Source organism: Arachis hypogaea, chromosome 12 (assembly GCF_003086295.3).
Source record: "Arachis hypogaea cultivar Tifrunner chromosome 12, arahy.Tifrunner.gnm2.J5K5, whole genome shotgun sequence".
In the NCBI taxonomy this organism is placed as follows: domain Eukaryota; kingdom Viridiplantae; phylum Streptophyta; class Magnoliopsida; order Fabales; family Fabaceae; genus Arachis; species Arachis hypogaea.
Window position 1 is genome coordinate 109,931,085 of NC_092047.1, and position 23,806 is coordinate 109,954,890.

General features: G+C 33.3%; 1 long non-coding RNA gene and 1 pseudogene across 1 annotated transcript; one reads left to right on the forward strand and one right to left on the reverse strand.

Annotated features, from left to right (window-relative positions):
- Positions 1 to 914: 914 nt before the first annotated feature.
- LOC112728200 (uncharacterized) lies at positions 915 to 3,621 on the reverse strand. The gene is made up of 3 exons (XR_003166195.2): positions 3,449 to 3,621; positions 3,302 to 3,356; positions 915 to 1,203 (listed from the first exon to the last, which is right to left on the reverse strand). It is a non-coding gene; the product is annotated as an uncharacterized lncRNA (long non-coding RNA).
- A 4,585-nt stretch (positions 3,622 to 8,206) lies between these two features.
- Positions 8,207 to 20,494, forward strand: LOC112730527 (cytochrome P450 83B1-like; annotated as a pseudogene).
- The last annotated feature ends 3,312 nt before the right edge of the window (positions 20,495 to 23,806 follow it).

A 23,806-nucleotide genomic window follows, 5' to 3' on the forward strand; every position in this document is an offset into this window, starting at 1 on the left:
ATTTACATTTTGTCTGAAATTTCGTCCGAAATTTTTTTCAGACGATTTTGTGACAAATTTTGAATAGCTAATTATCTACTAAATTTCTAACTATTATGATGTATTTTAGACAAATTTCAGACAGATTAGCCAATATAAAGACAATGTATTTCAAACAAATTTCAAACAAAAATGTATTTCTTTTCAGACAAATTTCTAACAATTTTAGTCAAATATAACATATTTTTTCGAACAAATTTTAAATAAATCAAATATTTCTTTTCAATTAAATTTTAAATAAATTTAATTTAATATAATTTACGTATTTTAAACAAATCTCAAACAAAATAAAAAACTATTTTCGCACAAAATTTCTACAAATTTAATAAAATATTTTAAACAATTTTTATACAAAATAATTTGTTATTTAATATATAAATATTTTAGAAAATAAATTGTATACTATCTGTTTCTTATATTAAGACCATTATAATAAACAAAATTTTCATATTACATCATTGAAATTATAAATAAATAATAAAATCATAAAAAAGTTAATTACAATAAAAGACTTAAAAAAATTATTATTAAAATACTTTTATCCATAAATATAATCAAACTAAAATAAGAAAAAAAGTAATTAAACTAAAACAAAGAAGAAAGCCTTTAGAAAGGTCACAAATAATGAATAAATTAAAATGTGTAACACCCTACCACACAGAGCTTTACCCCTAGGATGTAAAACAGAGGTGGCGAGGCGCTACGACCTCTAAAAATAAAATACATACATATAATAGTAGAAAGAATATAATAACTAGGAGCCTTGAAAAATGGATAAAACAAAATTTGTGAAATAAAAAGCGCAACGCTCAAGGAATAGGATTACTTGCGTACTAAGAAACCTAATAGGAAAATGATAAAGATAAGCAAGAAAGTAAAGGAAAGCCAAGGAAACAGCATAACTAGCTCCTGACTCAGCCTGCGAAGCTAAGGCTGGCCGGAGAATATATATACATACACATATAGATATCCCAAAGTACTTAAAACTCAAAATAAGGTCCTAGCTCTCCTTTAACCTCTAGGAGGAACAAAATAAACAAAATTTTTGGAGAGCAAGCTAAGTACATAGGTACATAAATATATACAATTATAAAGCCCAAAATAACCCAGGGACTACTTCGCTTCAAGATCCAGACGCCTAACAAGGAGCCTCTCGACCTGCATCTGAAAACAACACAGTATGGGATGAGAACCAGAGGTTCTCAGCATGTAAAGGTGCCACGCGTATAATAAATAAGGTCTTGGGAATGCCAGAGGCAATCCTAGAACTCTGTCGTACAATTGTAAAACTTAAATACTAAATAGAAGCCATAATAGGGGTGGGTAATCTAAACCTGCCTAACTTACTCAATTCTAAACCTAACATAACACCAAGCCATTTTATCCTTTCCTCCATCCTTCTGTCTTCCTTAATTCAGCGAAAACAAGCAACCAAACAAGTTCACGCACAAGTAATAAGCAGATAGTGCAAGAAGCAAGTATAACAAGTAACAGGAGGTATATATTCAATTAGGCAAACCCAGAAAATGCATAGCAATCAAAACACACAAAGGCACATGATGCATGCATGTTCTATGGGTGATGAGGCTCATCTGTCGGTTATCCAGCCAACCCGACAAGTCCGAAAACCTTAGACTGTCCCCCGTCGCGCATCCCCATGAGTCTATGCATAGATTTCACATTCATGCATCATTCAAACATTCATTCATAAATCACTCAATGGGGGTATCCATACCCAGAAATTTATACGTGCCCGGTCACCCTTACAACGTAGGGTCAACAGAGTATCGAGATTCAACCTGGAACACGTGGTGGCGAGCCACGGTTCTGTTATCCAGAGAAACTCGTATCTCAGATATCATTCATAAGCCATTTCATATTTATAATTATTATTTAATCATCCATCAAGTCATGGCATTATACTTCATTTACATTCTCATCTCTTTCATATAACTCATCATTTTACCTCTAGCTTCACCCCCCAAGTTATCTTATTTTCCTAGTTTCAACTAGCTACTGGTCTTAGTACCATACCTTAAGTCAAAAAGGAAGAAAATGGAAGTTTAGAAGTGAGAAATCTGATTTAAAATGTTAAAATCCACTTTTGTAGCAAACAGGGGCCACGTGTACGCGTGGGTCACACGTACGCATGGAGCGAACAGCAAGTCACGCGTACGCGTGAGTCAATCGTACGCGTGATCATGCGCATTAGCCTCTCACGCGCACGCATGGCTTCTCGCGCATGCGTCGTTAAAATGCCACGCCACGCGTATGCGTGGATGGACGTTTTCCTAAAATTGGCAAAATGCCCAGAAAGCTGCTACAAACCAGATTTTGTTATCCTGAAAGTACAGTTTTTATACCAAACTTCCGTCGTCTATAACTTTCTCTACAAAATTCTGTTTTTCACAAAATTGATATCGTTCAAAAACTTATAAAACCATCTTTTATTTGAAACAAACAACAATTCCATCCAAAATTTGAGGAGTAAGTTATGGACTTCCAAATTTCACCAAAATTCACTTTTTACCAATTTATAACCAAATCCCATTTTCACCGATTCATGTTCCTTACCATCAAAACCTGCACCTCCATCATATATTAAGTTCTATGTTATTAATCCTATCCACTAGCACATTAATATCCACACCAAATCATCAAACCCATACATTATTTAAAGAATCCTCCCTTTCCAACCATAACTTTCATATTAAAATTCATTAGTCCATTACCTTCTCCCATTAATACCAAATCATAATTCACCTTCACTAATTAAACAAGCCATAACCAGCAAGTTCATTTAACTCATATCAACATCATCATCAACCCAACATTAATAAATTACAATCACACATATTCAACACTCATACTCATAAATTCCAATACAAGTATAACCATGAATTTATCCAACATCTTCACAAAGCTAATCATTTAATGCATTTAACCATTTCAACTTAACCTATAATTTTCTAGCCTAAGTTTTCACAACACCTTAAATGTTAAACGCGCGAAACCTAAACCATACCTTGGCAGATAACTTTATTCAATCCAAGGCAGCTTCACAAGCAAGAACACAGCCCCCAAGCTCAAAGAAACCAACCACAATCTAAGCCTCAATCACCGATAAGTCTCCAAATACTCACTTTTTACTTCTAATGCATATATATATATGGACTTAATTCTCACCTAATACACATATATGTTCCAAATAAGATTTTACCTAATGAAATTAAAATTAAATTAAAGTTTAGGAAAACCTTACCGCTCCCACACGCGTAGCAACTCAAACCCAGTAAGCTCCGCAAGCTAAATCGAACCTGAAACATCAAAATTGGCAAAATCTCACTATAAGGTTTCAATTTCAAGAATAGAAAGGGGATAAAGATTCTGGAACAAAAATGGAGCTTACTGGTGAAATTGATTTGATAGAAATGTAGATCTCGACGCACTAGACGCGTGGCCGCGAACGGTGCGGCGATCGGAGCTCGAACGGAGAAGTTATGGTAGTGAGAAGATTTGATGAGGGTTAGGGAAGCTCCTTCTCCTCCCTTTTCTGTTTGGCGTCGTGTGCATGTAATGGGGAAGAAGAAGCTGCTGCTTCTTTTAAGTTATGGGTCCGGTTGGACCCACGTTTTCGGTTTGGACCCCGGTTCAACCAGTTCGGTCCATTCAGTTCAATTTTGGGCTAAAATTTTTGAAATTGTTATCAAAATTCTTGTTTTAAAGAGCTCTATCCTATTTTGATGTTAGATTTGCATTTTTAAATTTTCTATTTAAAAATTAATTTATTGACTAATTATTTACCGATTTTAGCGGGGTTTACAAAATGTATTAACTAATTTACCTAAAAATTTCTTAATCTAAATCAGAAAAAATATATAATCACTCATGTTATCGTCCTCATCATCATTAAAGGCTGTCCCAAGCTCATCTTTCGCAGGAATAAACAAGGTTGAAAAAAGTGGGGAAGTCAACTTTTCATATAAAACATGAAATGTTTTTTCAGTAAAACTAATTTTTTTTTGTTGAATTTTTAACTGACGTCTTTGATCTTTTCAATAGTCTTTTCTGCAAAGCATATCCTGCAATTATTAAAATAAATTAACAAAATAAACATTCATAGAAGAGAACTCTACTAAGATAGTGTATGCCTTGAAAAAAGAAACAAAGCAAACAAATGCATAAACTAATTATTTTAACATAGTACCTTATGATTAATTATTGCGAAATGGCCACATTAGCAGCACAAAATACAAACTAAAGTTGCAACTTACACGGCTATGGGAAACAAGTCTAGAAAGAATACAAGAGTTAGTTGCCTGAATTAGTTTTCTAACTGCCAAACAGAGTTCATCTACTAAAGGTAACACTACAAGAGTTAATTTAACAACACCTGTATTGCATGAAGAAGCTTATTGTGATGATGATTAGCTCACTGGGAATAAATTATATTTTTAAACATATTAAAGATATTTAAGGAATTTTTTTTGAAGATATTCAAGCCATAACCAAAATAACGTTCTGTCATTAGAGCTAAGGTTCATGAGCATTAAAATCCTAACCTATTCCAAATTAAGCAAAATTCCTTTAACCATAACAAACCATTAAAGAATCCAAACAGTTTCACATTCATTCGTTCTGAAATCAAATTGAGCAATCAGGTAAAAGAATACAAATACTCAAACGGATTTAAATTACTTTAAACAACAACTACAAAGTTTGAAATCAAATCCAGCAAGCGGAAACAGCAGCAGCCATACACAAATTCTATTTGAAAAGCCAAAGCTCATTCAATCACACCATTTTATTTTTGGCGCTTAAATTTAAATTATAAAATTCAAGAATCTGACACAATGTTCAAGAATTCAAAATACGATGCGTAGAGAGCAAGAACATTCGGTAGAGAAATGCAGCATTTTGGATCTGGAGAGAGAGATAGTACAGAGAGGGCGAGGTAGAAGACGAGTTTGAAGGAGAACTTGCGGAACTCCTTGAGGAGGAAATAGTAGAGAACGATGAAGCCTGAACCAACGAACCTGCGAGCACAAAGCACGAGAGAGGGTGGAGATTGCTTGAGTTGCGAGGTCGGAGGCTGGCTGGAGTGCGACCAAGAAGATTGACGACAGCCACAGGTAGGAGAGCAGCGTGAGTGAGTGAGGAGCGGCTCTCTGTGAACTGTGAGGTAGGGCAGTTTTTGAGGAGGAGATAAAAACTAAAACCAAAAGAGCGGTTTTGGAATTGAGTTTGGTTTTTAAAATTTGGCTTTTTGGCGCGAGTAAAGATCTGATTTTAAAACAACTACATATATAAAAATTTTAAAATTAAACTATATCTAATTTTTATTAATAAATTAAAAAAATAAGATTATAATATTGGTACCTAAAAAATAAGTTCTAGAATATTGGTACTTAAAAAACAAATATTTAACAAAGTCAGATCTAAAATTTAATTTTAAATTATTTAAATTAAGTTGTATTTTTAAATTTTCATTATATAATAATTTTAAAAGATAAATATTTAATAAAATCAAATTTAATATTACTGTTAACTAAATATATTTATAATATATTTTAAAAAAAGATATTTATAATTGTTTAAACAAGCATGATATAGACTATATATATATATATATATATATATATATATAAAAGGTGTTCAATTGAGCATAAATTAAACGTTTTTTTAAGTGATATATGTCGATAGGTTTCAATTAAGATCACAAATAAATTTTTCTCCAAATTTTTTAAGATATTTATATAATTTCTACATGTGTGACACAATTATTTAATCAATAGATAAATTAATATATAAAATTATACTTACATATATATATAAAATCTTACGGTATGGATCGCAGTAGATTATTCTTTTGAACAAACAAGAATCACATTACTATTTATAAAAAATTGAGACTTATTGTTTTACTGCTAATTTTATTTTTCTATCCAATTTAATCATTAAGATTCACTTGGTAACGAAAGAATAGATAAAGTAATATTAAGAGACACAATTTTATTTAAATAAAATAGAATATAAATAAAAAGAAAGAGTGAATTTTTGCAGATATTTTTTTTAAAAAAAAATTGTCTATAAGCAAATTAATTAAAAAGAATTAGAATAAAAACTTGTTTTTCTGCGAATAATGTTAGATTAAATCAATGAGATGCATATGACAAAGTTATGAACAACCCATTCTTCAATTAAATTATAGACAAAATTAAAATATAAACTTTATTTTCATACTAAATGTTATAATTTCTCAATAAACATATAAAATCCGTTTGAAAACTGATGCACTTTCATACAGAATTTATAAATAATGTTATTTTCGTTCTAAATTTGTGAAAAAAAAAATTTGACTAATTCAAATGATTAGTTATAGTATAAACATTTAAGACTAATTATAGACAAATTTGAGATAAAATTAACATTTTTTAAAATGCGTCCCAAATCCGTCTGAAGTTATTGTGCATATTCAGATGGAATACAGACGAATTATAATTTTTGTTTAAAATGTGTTGCTAATTTGTATAAAAATTTTGGCACCAAAATTTGAGACAAAATTTAGACAAATTTAGGACAGAATATATTTTTCCAAAACCTCCACTAAAAGTTGTTCAACATTTGTCTTAAATGTGTCTGAAATTAAAAAGTCATTCAGACAGAATAAATTTCGTCTGAAATTTTTGTCTGAAAATGTCCTATTTCTAGTAGAAATCCTTGAAATCATAGTTACTTAAATTGAAATCAATTTAAATGGAGACTTAAAATCAAAACCAAGGCATGTAAGCCAAAAGTTCCGAGCCACTTTCAAAACCAACTTATTTGCGCCTAAAAACCAATTTCATTTCGTTCGTAAATCGGAAACCTTTCTAAAGCTCGGAATTATTGTTTAGTCTTGCTAAGTCGAAATTTAAAGAATACTTGAGAAGCAAAACGAACTTAATTAATCAAAGTTCAACTTCTTTTAAAATCCACTAAAACTCTTCCAAAAGTACTTCTTTAATCAAACTTCAAAGCATAGGTTCTTTCTTATTTAAATCAATCTTAAAACATAAACTTTTCGTAAACAGATTAAACTCGAAAAAAATCTATTTCTTAATAAATCAAGAACCAAATAATAGAACCTCTCAAATACATTCCTTTTCTAAATCACATTCTTAAAACAAAATCTTAAATTTCATAAAAATTCGGTAGCATCTCCCTTAAAACTTGGACTTTGTTACCCTTTTCGAGTCCCAACCAAACCATTATGTAGCCCTTTCCACGGCTCAAATCCAAATCAGTTTAATTCTGAAAATTTATATTTCAAGAAACAACTTCAGACTCAAATCATTTTCAATGAACCAAACTCGTTTCCAAAACTTTAAAGAAATAATTCAGCAATCGCCCATTCAACAAAACCAAACTGCAATGCAGTCAAACAACAATCACATTCATCCAAAAATAGCCCAACAAATACATAAGACTTACACAATCACTAGAAGTACATTTATCACATTAATATCCATTTATAGCAATTCCAAGTTATAAAATTAAGTTCTTTGAAAAAGTCCCTACCTCGACATGTTCAAACCACAATCCAAATGCCTCAAGGAATTCCTTTCCTCTCGACCCGAAATCAATGGCAACTGAAACCTCAGCTCCGCTTGCTTTCTCAAAAGCAGAACAGCCTCAAACGCGACATGCGGCCTCGGTTTCTAATTCCTAAAACATTAATATCACAGAAAATCTTAAAACACATAATGGAAAACTAATGGCGAGGATTCCGAGATAGAGACACTTACTGGGATAAAAGGAACGGCGCAGTAGCTACAGCAACATCTACGCGACACGCAATGTCAAAACTCAAACCTACGTTACCAAACCTCAAAGTCTTTAACCAAACATAACCGAACACTAACGCAGGGGTTTTTGAAACGTAAATACTTACTGAAATGACAAAACGAAGCAGCGGGGTCTCTAAACCGGTTCGGCGGCAGCCCCGGCAACCACCTCAAGCAGCAGCGGCTACTGAACTCCGGCAATGGCAACTAAAATTAACATGCAACGACAATAAAGCTTCTAGAATCTCAAAAGAAACGAAGGGCAAACCCAAAATCCTACCGGCAGTGCGTTCTCTGGAGGCAGAGGCAGCTTCGTCCCCTCTCATCCATAATCAGCCTCGATGGAGATGGAAGCTGGCAGCGACGGCGGCGGTTCCAACGAAGGCGACGTGAACAGCGACAGGGCACGGCGGTTGGACCTCAGCTCAGCCTCGGATCCTTCTCTCTCTCCTTCGCGCGTTGTTCTCCCGTGACAGAACAGTAGCGGTGACGGTGTGGAGCGCGGCGCAGCGGTGGTGACGAGGCATGGTGAAAATCAGCGACGACAGTAACAACGCGGCTGACGGCGCGACTCCCTCTCCTCGTGGTTCTGGCGGCGACAGCAGCGCAGTCCTCTCCCCTCATCCTCGGATCTCCTTTCTTCTCTCTCCCCTTTCTCCCTCTTCGTGCTTCCCTTCTTCCCCTTTCTTTCACTACAAGAAAAAGTAATATTTGTAACAAAAAAAATTGTTACAAAAAATTGAAATTTTGAAACAAAAGGATTTTGTAACAAAAAAAGGGGATGTTGCAGTATGTCCCGTTACAAAAAGTTTTTGTAACAAAAAATGGAACTGTTACAATTCAAAGTGATATTTTGTAACAAATTTTTCTGATACAAAAAACCAGAAGTTGTTACAAAAGTGGTAACAAATTTTTATCTTCAAGGTATTTTTGGTGACAATCTATTTTTTCCTATCATAAAATTTTGTTACAAAATGTAACTTGATTTTGTAACGTTTTTTTTCTTTAGTTACAAAAGCAAAATAATTATTTGTAACTATTTTTTTTAATACAAATTGCATGCATAATTTACTAAATTATTTTTTAAATTAACTAATCTATTAACTATTTTAATAAGCAAGTCTACATTTATATAATATGCAAAAACATACATAATTCAAACATGGCTCATTTAGGTAAAATTGTTTTAAAACAAAAGAATCTTAGTGAGTACATTGATTAGTTTTACAAGTTATATGTCTTGCATAAATTCAACCAAAAGTTAAAAGTTCTAACATAGATTAGTGTCTCTATGAATCAAAATATTCTTGAGCCCTCAAGGTAGCATGTGGTCACCATTTCAGCACTCCTGTAAATAAAAAAAATCTGATGGTTTCAGTGACTAAGAGAAGGGGGGTTGAATCTTAGCCCCCTTTTTTGTTGCTTAATACTTGCTGAACTCAGAGGTGACTTTTTAGTTTTGGCTCGTCTCTGGATATGAGACCTTTTTGTTTTTGCTCGTCACTTGCCACGATACTTTTTGTTTTGTCTCGTCACTTGGCACGAGACATTTTAGTTTTTGCTCCTGTGCAGTAGAAAACAGAAATGGAGAGAAAGAAGATTACACCCAGATATATCCTGGTTCAGCTGCTAAAAGCAGTGCAGCCTACATCCACTCTCCATCACAAACATGATGGAATTTCACTATAATCAATCTGATTACAACTTGTAAAGTGCTAACCCAACTTACAAGGGGATTCCCACAGAATCATGAAACACAACATAGATGAACAAAGGAACTCTAAGACATCTATGGCTTTTTCTTTTAATTTTACACTCTCTGCCTTTTTCCGCTCTATGGCTTTTTCATTACAAACCTCACTGTTTGCCTTTTTTCCATGAGACTCAAGACATGACAAAATTAAACAGAAAAATACAAAACAAAATACATTGAAGGAGAAGAGAAAACTGTTAGCTCAGGTAGCTCTGAGAACACTGTGCCTTGCACTCTCAAATTTTCTCCTTGCTTCAAACAGTGGCTGTCCACCCTTATTATAGAAGAGGGGAGCCTCCACTTATTGAAGCCAAAACCGAACTAACTTCTTCCTCCTTCAACAAACCGGTTCGGTCACATAGAGAGAGAAGAGATAACCATGCAATAACCAACATGCAATTACCTCTAGTCCTTTCTTGATCATCACTCTTCATCAATCCGAGCTCTCCATCCTTGGCTTGCTCTCCAAGATGGATTTCTGGCCCTTGATGCTTCATGATGATGATGACTTCATCTGCTTCAATCTCTGCCTTCAACCATCACTTCGCCACTCTAGCTACTTCCTGTGGTGGTTGAGCAGAATCAAAGACAAGCCATGCTTCAAGAATCTCCCTTGCTGGCCGAGATCTTCTTCGTCCATTTTTGAGCATGAAAGGCTCAAGATACATCACCAAATCTAACCAAATATAGTGAATATCTCAGCCACAGCTCATTTTTATTTTAGTATGTTTTCTTGCCATCATTAGCTTGATGGTCTTGATGCATGCAACTTCATTTTGGTAGCTCCATGTAGCTTCCATGGCTTCCTTTATTTTCTGGATATTGACCGAAAAGAAGAGAGAGATGAAAGAAAATAAACAGCTTGAAACAAAAGCAATTCAAATGTAATAAACCAATTAGTTGGTGAAAGTTGCTTTTACTTCCCTAGCTTAGAGTGGCGTGTAGTCATTACACCCATCAATCAATTCAGCTGAACTTTTCTCTCTCATGTTCCCCATGCATTTAATTAACAATGTAATAGATTTTGAAATCCATCACATGGTTAAAGGCTTGGTTCCGTTGGAAGCACTTTGCTTTCATTTTTTCCTTGGTTTCGGACCAAGTTTGGAACCATGCATCACAAATAAAATTTGGGCTTGTAGCATTGAATTTAAAACTGGCCCATTTGGTTAACATTTGCTTTCTTGATGAGATTTGTTTCGGATCAAGCATAGAAGGTTCTCATAAAAAATAAATATGGGCTTGGTTATAATATTATTGAGTTTGGCCCATCAATATAAATTTCAGCCACTTAGTATAAAAACATGCAACAAGGCTGGTTATTGGGCTTAAGCCAGAAACTCATTTTTCGGCCCAATATTAAAACCTGCAACAAAAATTATTTAATCAAATCAGATTATTAATTTTTGCAGTTAATTATTTTAAATAATATTTAGTCATCACAAATATTAATCAAGAGTTTTCCAAACTCATCAAAATCGAAACAAAAAATTAGAAACAAGATATAACACTAACTACAATTTTTTCTATTAAATTTTATCCAAAATATTTAGAAAAATTTTGGCAGAACCTCCCCTAAAACTTGGATATTTCCACCGTCTACGGTTCCAACAAAAACAACCAATTCACAACTTATTTCTCAACCAATACACAACCAAATTTATCAAACCAAATAATAGAACATTTGTCATTTCTCAACCATGACACAAGTAAAATGTTATAAATAGATCCTTATACTTTTATAAAAATTCGGACATGATCTCTTCTGAAAATAAGACTTAACCACCCTTACGGGTCCCAACCAAACAATTTACCAAACTCTTTTCAACCTTTCCAGTATCAAATCAGTTCAAAATCAAACAAATTCTAACATTGAATCAGTCATATAACGCTAAGGTTAATCTTTAATTTTATGAACTCATAACTGTTACTAAGATATTCTTAACACTCTATCTTCTTTTCTGTTTTTAATATAGCAAATAAACTCAGAATTGCGCATACTTTATGTCCAGATATTCATCTTGAAATAAGATTTTTAACAAACCAAAGATCATAATTTTCTGATTTCTCTAGCCTTAGAAATAGAGAAAAAACCGTGACTGCTCTGTAGTGCGTAAAACCAGAAAACAGCAACAACATGTGATATTCAAAATTCAGTATAAAATCCAAGTTAAATCCAATGACCTTAAAAATTAATATGGTTCAACTTCACTCATCCAGAGTTCTTTTTCAATTAGTTCTGAGTTAATACCATTTTTAATGAAGAAGTTACATAACCTGGAAGTTAAGTAAAAATGAGTCAGAATCTCTTTTAGAAGCCAACAAGCTTAGTACCTTTCAATTTGAATAACTTTTATTACAAAACTCTAATTAAGCTAAATTTTGGTTTGGAAATTTCTAGCTCATCCAGAAATAAGTGTGTCTTGGTTGTAACCCAATTGCTATTCAATTCTAAGAGTTACAAGCATTGGAAATTGATGCATAGCTTGCTGAAATCTGTTTCTTTCCAGCTTTGACCACCAATATTCAAAAATTCACAACTCCCAATCCTTAACTCCTAAAATTCTGAAGTTTTAGAGCAATAAATTAAGTTAATCAAATTTTATAACAAAATTAGTTTCACTCCAAAACTCAGCTCGTAGAAGTCGCAGCAAGACAAAAAATTTGCTGCCCTGTTTGACCTTTTTTGCTGCAGGACAGATTTAACAACCTAACTTTAAAAATTCTCCATAAATTGTATATTTAACAAAAAGGTCTCAAATTTTTCAGTTTAGTTCCTTATATTCCCAAGGTTAATCCAGACTTGGCCTCATACAATTCTGATCATTACATAATTAGTTATAGCTTTTCAAAGTTTCTAACTCCGTTTGAAAGTAATGCAGAAAATCAGATTTTACTATTCAACTTTGAAAAATCATAACTAACTCTCTAGTTAATACGACATCTTCAAAATTGAATATTAATAAATATACTTGTTGTAGTTTGCTTATCTTTTAGTCTCATACTATTCCAATCTCTATTAAATTGCTGGTGCACTTTCAAAGTTGCCGTTTCATTTCAAAATTCTGATTTTCAACATAAAGTTTAGCATTTCAAGTTTAACTTTCAATATTTCTCAAAATTAATTTCAAAACATATTTAATAACCAGCCCAATAGTAATCAACCAATACAATCCATCAAGATTCAATATTCAATCACTCATCAACAATTCATAATTCGCACGCAATCAATCAATTTCACAAAAACCACAAGCTCAATCACATTTCCAGCCACAATTCAATATCCACATAACCAATCAATTACTCATAAAAATTAAACCTATTTGCAGTCATTCAATAAACTTTATGGGCATTCTAAAATTAAAGTCATTTAATTTGAACTCCCTACCTCGATGTCGCCTTAATAATGAACTCGACAACAGCAGTAGGATTTCCGATGACTCTTCACTCTCCTAGCAGTAGTAGTGGCAGTGACATTAGAACTAGAATGGTAACCCTGACAGCCCTCTCCGATAGCAACAATAATAATTTGAAATTTTGGTAACTGACAAAGAATAGAATGGAGACAAGGTAGCAGAAATAAGATTACCATAAAGTAAAAGTGGAAGTAGAACAAGTTAAAGGAGTGAAGGACCTAAACTGAAATAGAGTCTGCAACAACACCTCCATCACTAGCCCCAACGGCAGTAGCGTATAGCTCCAGTAGCAACCACCATGGCATTGTGGCTTCAGCAGTGATTTTCGATGGCAACCACGGCGTGTAGATCGATGGGTACCTCCGTCTCTAGCAACGGTAGCAGCGATACGATCTCCTATCTTCCCCGTCACATCTCTGCGAACTCCTATCTCTCTCTTCGGGCTTGTCGGCATTGGCAGAGGTGGCGGCAACGAACCCTAGCAGTAGCGGCCGTGGATCGGTCGCGATGGAGGCAGCAGCGCGGACAGCATCTCCTTTTCTCTCTCGAACGTGGGCTCTCTTTCTCTCGTGCGATAATGACGGTGACGGTGGCAAGGATACCCACCGGCACCATCTCCCTCTTCTCCTCTTCCCTCTGCGTCCCGTTTCCCCTCAATCTCTCATCCTCTGTTTCTCTAGTTCTCTCGAGAACTCCCTTTCCTTCCTTCTCCATTTTTTCCCTTCCTTTCTGAAAGTATGTGTGTGCATTGTGTTTTAATTTAGGGATTTAGGGTATAAATTTAGGAATTTAGTGAAATTAGAATTTTATTTGGTAATTCTAGAATTAGGATAAAATATATACGAGTAATATAATAATTTTATAAAAATAACCAATTATAAAATTTGCATAAGAATAACCAATTATAAAATTTTTTAAATTAGATTGTATAATACTTTTATTATTGAATTTTAATTTCAAATAACCAATTATAAAATTTGCACAAAAATATTAATTAATTAAACTCCAAATATTAATAAAACTAATTTAATTACTCTTAATAGATTAGTTTATAAAATAAGAAGTTTAAGTTAATAATAAGTGATAACTTTTTCATGATAAAAGTTATTTAAATTAAGTTATACAATTCTTTTTTATTTTTAAATTACTAAAATTATACAAAATATTCAATTATAATAAAATTACTTAAGAATCTTAATTGATTTATAATAAAATTATCTCCGAATCTATTTAATTATTTCTAATAAAATAATTTCTAAAATTATAAAGTTTAAACTTAATAAATTAAAATCACAATTTATTTATATTTAGATTTTCAAAAATGCAGGATGTTACAAAATAAAATTATTTTGAAAAAAATATATACATAATTTTTTTTACTCTTAAAGTGTTTAACATTTTGAAAAACAAAATTGTTATAAAATATATTTATATTTTGTGACAAATAATTAACTTGTTACAAACAATATTAAATTTTGTGACAAATTAATTTTTTGTTACAAAACAATTGGAGTTTTTGAAACAAAAAACAAAATTTGTTACAAAATATTTTGAATTTTTGCAACTTGTCTTTTTTTGTTACAAAATATTATAATACAAAACACCATCTCATTACAAAAACTAACATAATTTGTAACAAAATAAAACAGGTTGTTACAAAATGTTATCATGTTTTGCAACAACTTGTAATGTTGTTACAAAACATTATTCTTTTGTAGCAATCACATATTATTATTACAAAATACTATTTTTTTGTAACAATTTTAAATTTGATACAAATTTTTTGTTACAAATGTTCCATTTTCTTGTAGTGTTTCTTTTATTTCTTTCCCAGTTGTTGTGTTAGGTTTCTTTTTGTGTGTATTGAGTGTGAGTGTGTGACCGTGCGTGAGTGAGTGAGGGATGTGGTTGTTGTTTGTGTGTTAGTGTGTTAGAGGGTTAGGGTAGAAAATTAGATTTAAATAAAATTAGGATTAGGTTAGGGTTTTAGCTTAGATATTTTTATTAACAATAGAGATAGTAGTGTAATTTTATGAAGTAAATAAAAAATAGGACAATAATAAAAATTAAATTAAATATAAAGTATCTATTTTTAAGAATACATTCTAATTAATAATCTTTAAATAATTTTCAGTTAAATACCAATTTAGTAAAAATTGGAGATAAGTAAATTAATTCTCCTTTATTTATAAAATAAGATTAAAAAATTATATATTAAAATTAAGACATATAGAATACTAATTATTTTTCAATTATAAGAACTCTAAATAATAAATAAGAGTTTCCTCAACTTTTATATAAAAATCTCTACAATATAGTCTTAAATAAATATAATACATCATAAATAATTTATTAATAACTTTTAAAAATTGAGGGCCATACAACACACAATATTAGATATATAAACACATAATTGATAAGATCTAATTATTATAAACTATAATAATAAAAGCAACCAAATTTATAAAATGAAACAAAAATAACAATAAAATGCATAAAATATAGAAGTGCACTACAACATATGAATATTATTCTACTTACAAGAATAAAAAAACTAAACTCATTACACTACAATCAGTTAAATAAATAAGTATACAATCATTATACTTATAAAAGATTAGGAAGGCCAATTAAATTAAATTAAATTAAAAATAGTATAATATATTGAAATTAAAAATAGTATAATATAATGAAATTTTAATGCTCTGGATATTCTAATTATGTGTATGTGTGCTACTATTATTTCTTTTCAAAGTATGTATGATATAGTGGATAAATTGATCATATTCCTAACAAAAAGAAATGACATTGTTAAACTTGTGAAGACATTTCAATACATATCAAAATTTATAGATTGGCATGTTAAATCTACTTATCAATACTTAGCAAAAAGGTTCAAGCAATGGGTACGGTTAAGACAAGCCTTTAGAATAATCCGAAATATATCAATTAATTTTATTTGAGTTCAAATACATATTTTTCTTGAAGTTTATCATAATATATATTTCATCTAAACTCAAATGCATATTTTTTTTAATGAGTGATACACAATAAAACCTTTTTTTAATTTTTACTTTGGAAGGAACCAGTATTTGACTAATTTTAAAATAGAAACTGATTTTTTTTAAACAAAAATAATTTAATAAGCAAAATTATGATAAAGGAAAGAGATTTACCTTGATTATTGAAGATGAGAAAAATAAGTGCGTGAAAAAAGTAAAAACAAATCAAGATGACATTGGTATTATAAAATAGAAGTCACAAAGAAACATTACTCAGATAGAGAAGTCACAAAAAAAAGTTGAAATAAAATGAAGTTAAAAAACAAAAAAGATGAAAAAAGATATTTATGAAATAAAATAAAAATGATCATACATATAGAAAAAATAAAAAAAGTAAAAGAAAAATAGTTAAAAAAATAAATTTTGTATTCAATTCTCAATAATAAAAATTAAAACAAAATCTACAAAATATTGCTTCAAGTAAACGGATATTTAATATAAAAATATATTAAAAAAATATCCAAACAAATTTAATCCAACATTTAAAACTTTTCGACATGCATTCATGCTTCTGAACAAACATATACTAAATTAAACAATTAAGTAAGAAAACATCATCAAAAACTTTTCATAATAACCCTAATTAGTCACGGGCTAAAATAATGTCACCACTTATCTTCTATTCCTTACTCTTCCCTTGCCCTTGTTTTTCTTCTTTTTTCAAAAACAAAGAACACTTAACAAGAACAAAGCCTTTCCACCAGGTTAGAGGGCTTCCAATAATTGGAAATCTTCGCAATTATATACTACTTCCCTTTATCTTCATCTATTTGAACTCTCAAAGAAATATGGCCCTATATTCTCCCTTCAATTAGGTCTAAGGAAAGCAATTGTTATTTCATCCCTTAAATTGGCCAAAGAAGCATTGAAAAACCAAGTTCGTGAATTTGCTGAAAGACCAAACATAATTGCTCAACAAAAACTTTCCTATAATGGATTGGAGATGTTCTTTTCCCAAAACAATGATTATTGGAGAGAGATTAGAAAAATATGTGTTTCTCATCTCCTTAGTGCTAAGCGTGTCTCAAACCTTTCCTCAATAAGAGAGTTTGAGGTCAAGCAATTGATCAAGAAAATATCGAGCCATGCTTCATAAAAAAAGGTGACAAATTTGAATGAGGTGTTAATGGCTCTAACAAGCACTATCATATGTAGGATTGCCTTTGGGAGAAGCTAAGGTATGAAGATGAAGGAGTTGAAAGGAGTAAGTTCCATAGTTTGTTCAATGAGTTCCAAGCCATGTTGATTACTCTCTTTGTTTCGGATTGTATACCTTTCTTGGGTTGGATTGATAGATTTAAAGGACTTCATGCACGTCTTGAGAGAATTTTTAAGGAGTTGGATGAGTTCTACCAAGTTATTGATGAACACATAGATCTTAATAGAGACACTTTAGAAGGAGAGGATATTGTTGATGTCTTGCACTCTTGCTTCAATTGAAGAAACAACGTTCGTTTTCTTTTGACCTCACTTATAATCACATCAAAGCAGTTTTAACAGTATTTACTCTTCCTCTTTTCCTTTACATTAATTTTGTTTTTATATAGATGATTGCATATGTATTTGTAAGAGAGAATATAATCCGTCTTCAATGGTTATTTGAGCATGTTGTTAGGATGTGCGTGTATTAATTTAATTTAAAGTTAATTATTATCTAAATCTGTCCCTCAAAATTTAAAAAGTAGATATTTTAGTTTTTAATAAAAAAAATTAATATACAAAAATATTTTTAAAATTTTACTCTAACAAATCAATTATTCCATAATTTATTTTTTAGTGGAGTAATTATTGTCCAAATTAGTCTCCAAAACTTTTAAAAGCAGATATTTTAGTTTTCAAATAAATTAATACATAGATCAATTTTTAATATTTTTTTTCTGTCAGATATAATAATCTTCCATTTATTTTCCGACATAACTCATCAAATTCTTCAAGTACTTATTAGTAGATATTATAATAATCAAATTAATTTTTAAGGTTAATTTAAACCTATTTAATTTCTAATATGGTATTTTAAAAAAAAAATATTGAACCATTCTCACTACATACACAATTTCGAATCCAACAAAAAGAAATGTACTAAATTTTGTATTCTCTTAAATTAAAAACATATTATTGTGATTTGTTTAGTTTCATGTCTTGTTTTTTTGTATGTTTTATTTTGTTATGTTGAATATTTTCTAACTCTAAGCTATATATATGTCTTCATTAAAAAGTGGTCTAAACATTAATTATATTCATGTGTATGCATTATGTAAAATTTTAAGTAGATATGCTTATACAATCATCATCACCAAATGTGCATTGAGTGACATTTATTAGTATCAATTACACCATAAAAAAGTAAAATAAAATAAAAGTATTATTAATTACACAATAATACTGTACCATAATTTTTTTACATATTTTTGGATAAAAATAATAATAAATTTAATTTATTCATTAAATTTTATGTATGTATTTATAATATAAAAATAGTTTTTGCATAAAAAGTATATATATATATATATATATATATATATATATATATTGTCACTCAACAACAACAATAATAATAATAATATTGTTCAATAAAATTATTAGAGATTATTCTACAAAAATTTCAATGTTAAAATTATTTGATATTTTTATATTTAATATAATTTAATTTGGAGTGATAGCTAGAAATTAAGTATACTCAAAGTTATTCTTCTATTTTTTACTTATTGAATCTCAAATTGATCACTAAATTATCAATTAACTAAAAAAACTAACTAAATTTCTACTTCATATATAATTAGACTAACTTAACATATACATACATATTATTTTTTTATTTATAATATGTGCAAAAATCATGTTAAAAAAAAGTATGTTAAATTTGCATTCTCTGTTAGTGAGTTATGTTGAAAAATAGACGAAAAATTATTATGTCTGACAGAGAAAAACATTGGAGATTGATCTGATCTGTGTATTAATTTTTTTTGGAGACTAAAATGTCTGCTTTTAAAATTGTTGATGAGTGATTTGGATAATTAGTCGACTGAAAAATAAATTGGAGACTAATTTGTCTATCAAAATAAAATTTTAAGGATATTTTTGTACATTAATTTTTTTTGAAAACTAAAATATCTACTTTTAAAATTTTTGGAAACTGATTTAAGTAATTACTCTTTAATTTAATTTAACAAAATTTTTTAAATGAGATAATATATCTTGGTCATTATTATTGTTTTTCTTTTTATTTTTGTTTTTAGATTAGACCTAAAACTTTTAGACAAGTGGTGTTTATCACTCTAACCAACCATACGGCAGTATATTGCTAAAAAAATAGAGAATTGATTCAAATACAAAATAAATATAAAAAAATATTAATCACCTGACATTCTCTATTTTTATCCACAATATTCATCTTCTTAGATGGATTTATATTTTCAAAGAAGTATAGATAGATAAATAAAAAACATTTTCATAAAATTTCAAATTAAGATGGACAACTTGATGATACTTGTTTTGGCTCCACTCTTTCGACTTAGTAGGGTCCGTTGACAGGTTTATAATTGATTTTTTTAATTTTTAATCTATAAAAAGTTATAGCATTAATAATATTTAGTACATTTTTTAAAATTAATTTATAATTTTTTAAAAAGTTATTTAAAATATTTTTTAAAAAAATTAAAAAATAACTTCTATTATAATTTTTTTATTAATTTTTTTTAAATAAATATTTTTATAACTAACAAATTAAATACAAAATAATTTATTTATAAATTATTTTTAATATAAATTTTAATATATTTTTTTAAAATAACTTAATTAAATTATTTATCCAATCTGATTCTTAATATTCTTTAGCTTTTAACAAACTATTTTTGCGTTTGCAACTATTGAGGCCACGGTCCATGAATTCAGTTATATATAATTTATACCAAAGATTTTTTTTTTTTACTTAAATATGCTATTTTTTATTATTTTTTTTATTGGACATACTTATAGCAGCAACAGATACAACTGCAAATACAACAATTTGAACTATGACCGTGCTCATAAAAAATCTAAGAGTAATGAAGAAAGTTCAAGAAGAAGTTAGAAACTTTGGAGGTCAAAAAGATTTCTTAAAAGAAGATATTCAAAAGTGTAACTATGTTAAATCTGTGATAAAAGAAACATTAAGATTATACCTACCAGGACCATTACTTATGCCAAAAGAAACAAATGAGAAGTAGTGCACTATATATGGCTACGAAATTCCAGCTAAGACTATAGTTTATATAAATGCATGGGCTATTCATAGAGACTCTGAAGCATGGAAAAATCCAAAAGAGTTTTATATATCGTGAGAGATTCTCGAAAAGTTCAATTGATTTTAAGGGTCAAGATTTTGAGCTAATTCCATTTGGTGGAGATCGTAGAATTTAGTGGTGCTTGGTGGAGTGCTATCCTTTGAGGTGTGTCAAAACGTGGTTCTTTTATGGGTTTTTAAACAACCGTTCGTATAACAGCGACGGTTTAGAGTTTAATTTGTTTGCACCAGTAGCTTTATTGGATTAGTGAAATTATTACAATTATGTTGTTTTCTTTTTTATTTTCATTGAAAGAAATTTTGTGTGAGGTATTTTTTCACAAGGAAGAATATGTATGTAATAATTTCTTAAATAAAATAGAAGTGTTTAAAGAAGATGTTAATAAATAAGACTAATAGCTATTTTAATGTAATTTTCTCAAAGTGAGATGGATAATCAGTTTTGTAGTTGTTACGGCCTGGCCCAAAACTCGCGCGGGTCGATCCGACCCGAGTTCTCGCCGGCCCGATGGTTCGCCCTCCACCCGACCCGAACACGTGTCCCGTACGGCTTGTGCACAGCCGTGTGACAACACCCTCGAGAGTGTGGGCCTGCCCACTGGAAGGGCCCACTACTGACATGTATATAAGGGGAGACTGGCTCTCCCCCCAAGGTACGTGACATTCACACATCATTCCCTCTCCGCCTGCACATATTCTGACAAGGGCGTCGGAGTGTCTTTGCAGGTGGCACCCCCCTTTTTCTCATCAGAAGTGCTCAGGACCTCGCTCACCCGGAACCAGGAAACCACGGCCAGACGAGCTCCTCCACCGTCCGAAGCATTGACCTCAGGATCCTAACCCGAACCGTCCGGTACCCGACCTACCGAACATTGGCGCCGTCTGTGGGGAGAAGACGTTCATGGATTTCGTACTGGTCCAGACTGGGACTGGTTCCGAGGTAGCGCCTCCCATACTCGGGGGAGGCGCCGTCGCGACGGAATCCCGGCAGCAGCAACGGTCGCCCACGAGGGATGCGACGCAGACTCACGAGAGACGCCCCTTCGGGGGGACGGGTGACAACCACGCCAGGATAATGCAAGAACTACGCCACAGAATGCAAGACTTAGAGCGCAGACTAGCAGAAAGAGAGCGCGACCAACGCTCCCCAGAGCGGAGTCCCACCCGTTCCCGTTCAAGAAGCCGCTCGAGGCGCACGCCGAGCCCCCATTGCGAGTCGGAGAGCACTGAGAAACGGATACGCCCCAGAAGAAGAAGTCGCGACCCCATTATCTACGCCCGACACGAAAGGCGGCGCGCGTCGAACAGAGGCAACGAGGAACGTCACCGCGAGAACAATGAGTCGAGAAGAACTGCCCGAGGACCTGTCATAATAGGAGCGACCCCTTTCCACCGCTCTGTGCTCGAGGTCCGATTACCAAAACATTTTGACAAACCGACAGACATGAAGTATGACGGAACACAAGACCCCCTAGAACACTTGACGGCCTTCGAGGCCAGGATGAACCTAGAAGGGGTGGGAGACGAGGTCAGATGTCGTGCTTTCCCGGTCACCTTAGCGGGCCCGGCAATACGGTGGTTTAACAACCTCCCGCAAGGCTCGGTGACCCAATTTACCGACATCAGCCGCGCCTTCTTGGCTCAGTTCACAACTAGGATTGTCAAAGCCAAACACCCAATCAATTTGCTGGGGGTGACACAGAGACCCGGAGAGCCGACCAGGAAGTACCTGGACCGTTTTAATGACGAGTGCTTGGAGATTGACGGTCTGACGGACTCGGTGGCAAGTTTGTGCTTAACGAACGGGCTGTCAAATGAGGATTTCAGGAAACACCTCACCACGAAGCCCGTCTGGACGATGCAAGAGATCCAGTGCGTGGCCAAAGAATACATTAATGACGAGGAAGTCAGCCGGGTCGTGGCTGCCAATAAGCGGCAGCCCGCCTACAACCAATCCCGGCACTTCGAAGCCAGAGAAAGACCAAAGGAACACGCCAAGGACGGCGGTCCGAGCAAACCATCCAAACCGTTCCCCCGAGTTGGGAGGTTCACCAACTACACCCCCCTTACGGCATCGATCACTGAAGTTTACCAACAGATAGCAGAAAAGGGGATACTGTCGAAGCCCCGACCACTGAAGGACAGGACGGGAGGAAACAAGAACCTCTACTGCGAGTACCACAAGGGTTACGGGCACAAGACCCAAGACTGCTTTGACCTAAAGGACGCCCTCGAGCAAGCTATCAGGGACGGCAAACTCGCCGACTTCTCCCACCTTATAAGGGAACCAAGGAGACGCAACCGGGACAACGACAACGAGGACAGATCCCGACCAACAAGATGGCGCCAGGAGCCAGAGGGTGACGACAACGGTCTCACGGTGGTAAACGTGGTGACGGCCAGGAATACCGCCCCGAGGTCGAAATCGGCGCAGAAGAAAGATGCCAAGGTCTTAGCGATCTCCGCCCCACCTGGTAGAGGTCTTAAGGGTCTCCCACCTATCTCTTTCGGCCCGGAGGACCAATGGTTCGACGAAGCGCCGGAAAGTCCGCCCATGGTCATTACGGCTAGGGTCGGAACTGGCCTCGTCAAACGAATCCTGGTAGACACGGGGGCAGACTCAAACATCATGTTCCGAAACGTTTTCGATGCCCTGGGATTGAGAGATTCCGACCTGACGACCCACCAGCACGGTGTGGTAGGGTTAGGAGACCACTTCATAAAGCCAGATGGAATCATCACACTCCCGACCTCTGTGGGACAAGGGCAAAGACGAAGGACAGTCATGGCAGACTTTGTAATATTACGAGATTCAACGGCCTATAACATCATCCTGGGGAGAAAGACCATTAACGATCTGGGGGCAGCTATCAGTACGAAACTACTGGTGATGAAGTTCATCACCGATGACGGATCCGTGGGATCCCTCCGGGGCGACTTGGAAACGGCAGTCGCTTGCGACCATGCCAGCCTTTCTCTCAGAAAAAAATCAAAGGAGGCGTCAGGAGTTTTCCTGGCCGACCTGGACGCCAGGGTAGACGACAAACCCAGACCAGAGCCAGAAGGAGACTTGGAGAAGTTCAGAGTCGGCGAGGAGCACGATAAGTTTACATTCATAAACAGGAACCTCCCGCACGAAATAAAGGAGCCTTTGATAGAGATGATCAGGGCTAACGCCGACCTCTTTGCCTGGACGCCTGCCGACATGCCAGGAATAGACCCCCAGCTCATGTCACACCACCTGGCCGTAAAGACAGGAGCCAAACCAGTGGCCCAGAGAAGGAGGAAAATGTCGCAGGAAAGGGCGGACGAGGTAGCCAAGCAAACGGCCAGCCTCTTAGAAGCGGGATTCATCCGGGAAGTGGATTACTCGACTTGGTTGTCGAATGTGGTTCTGGTTAAAAAACACAACGGGAGGTGGAGAATGT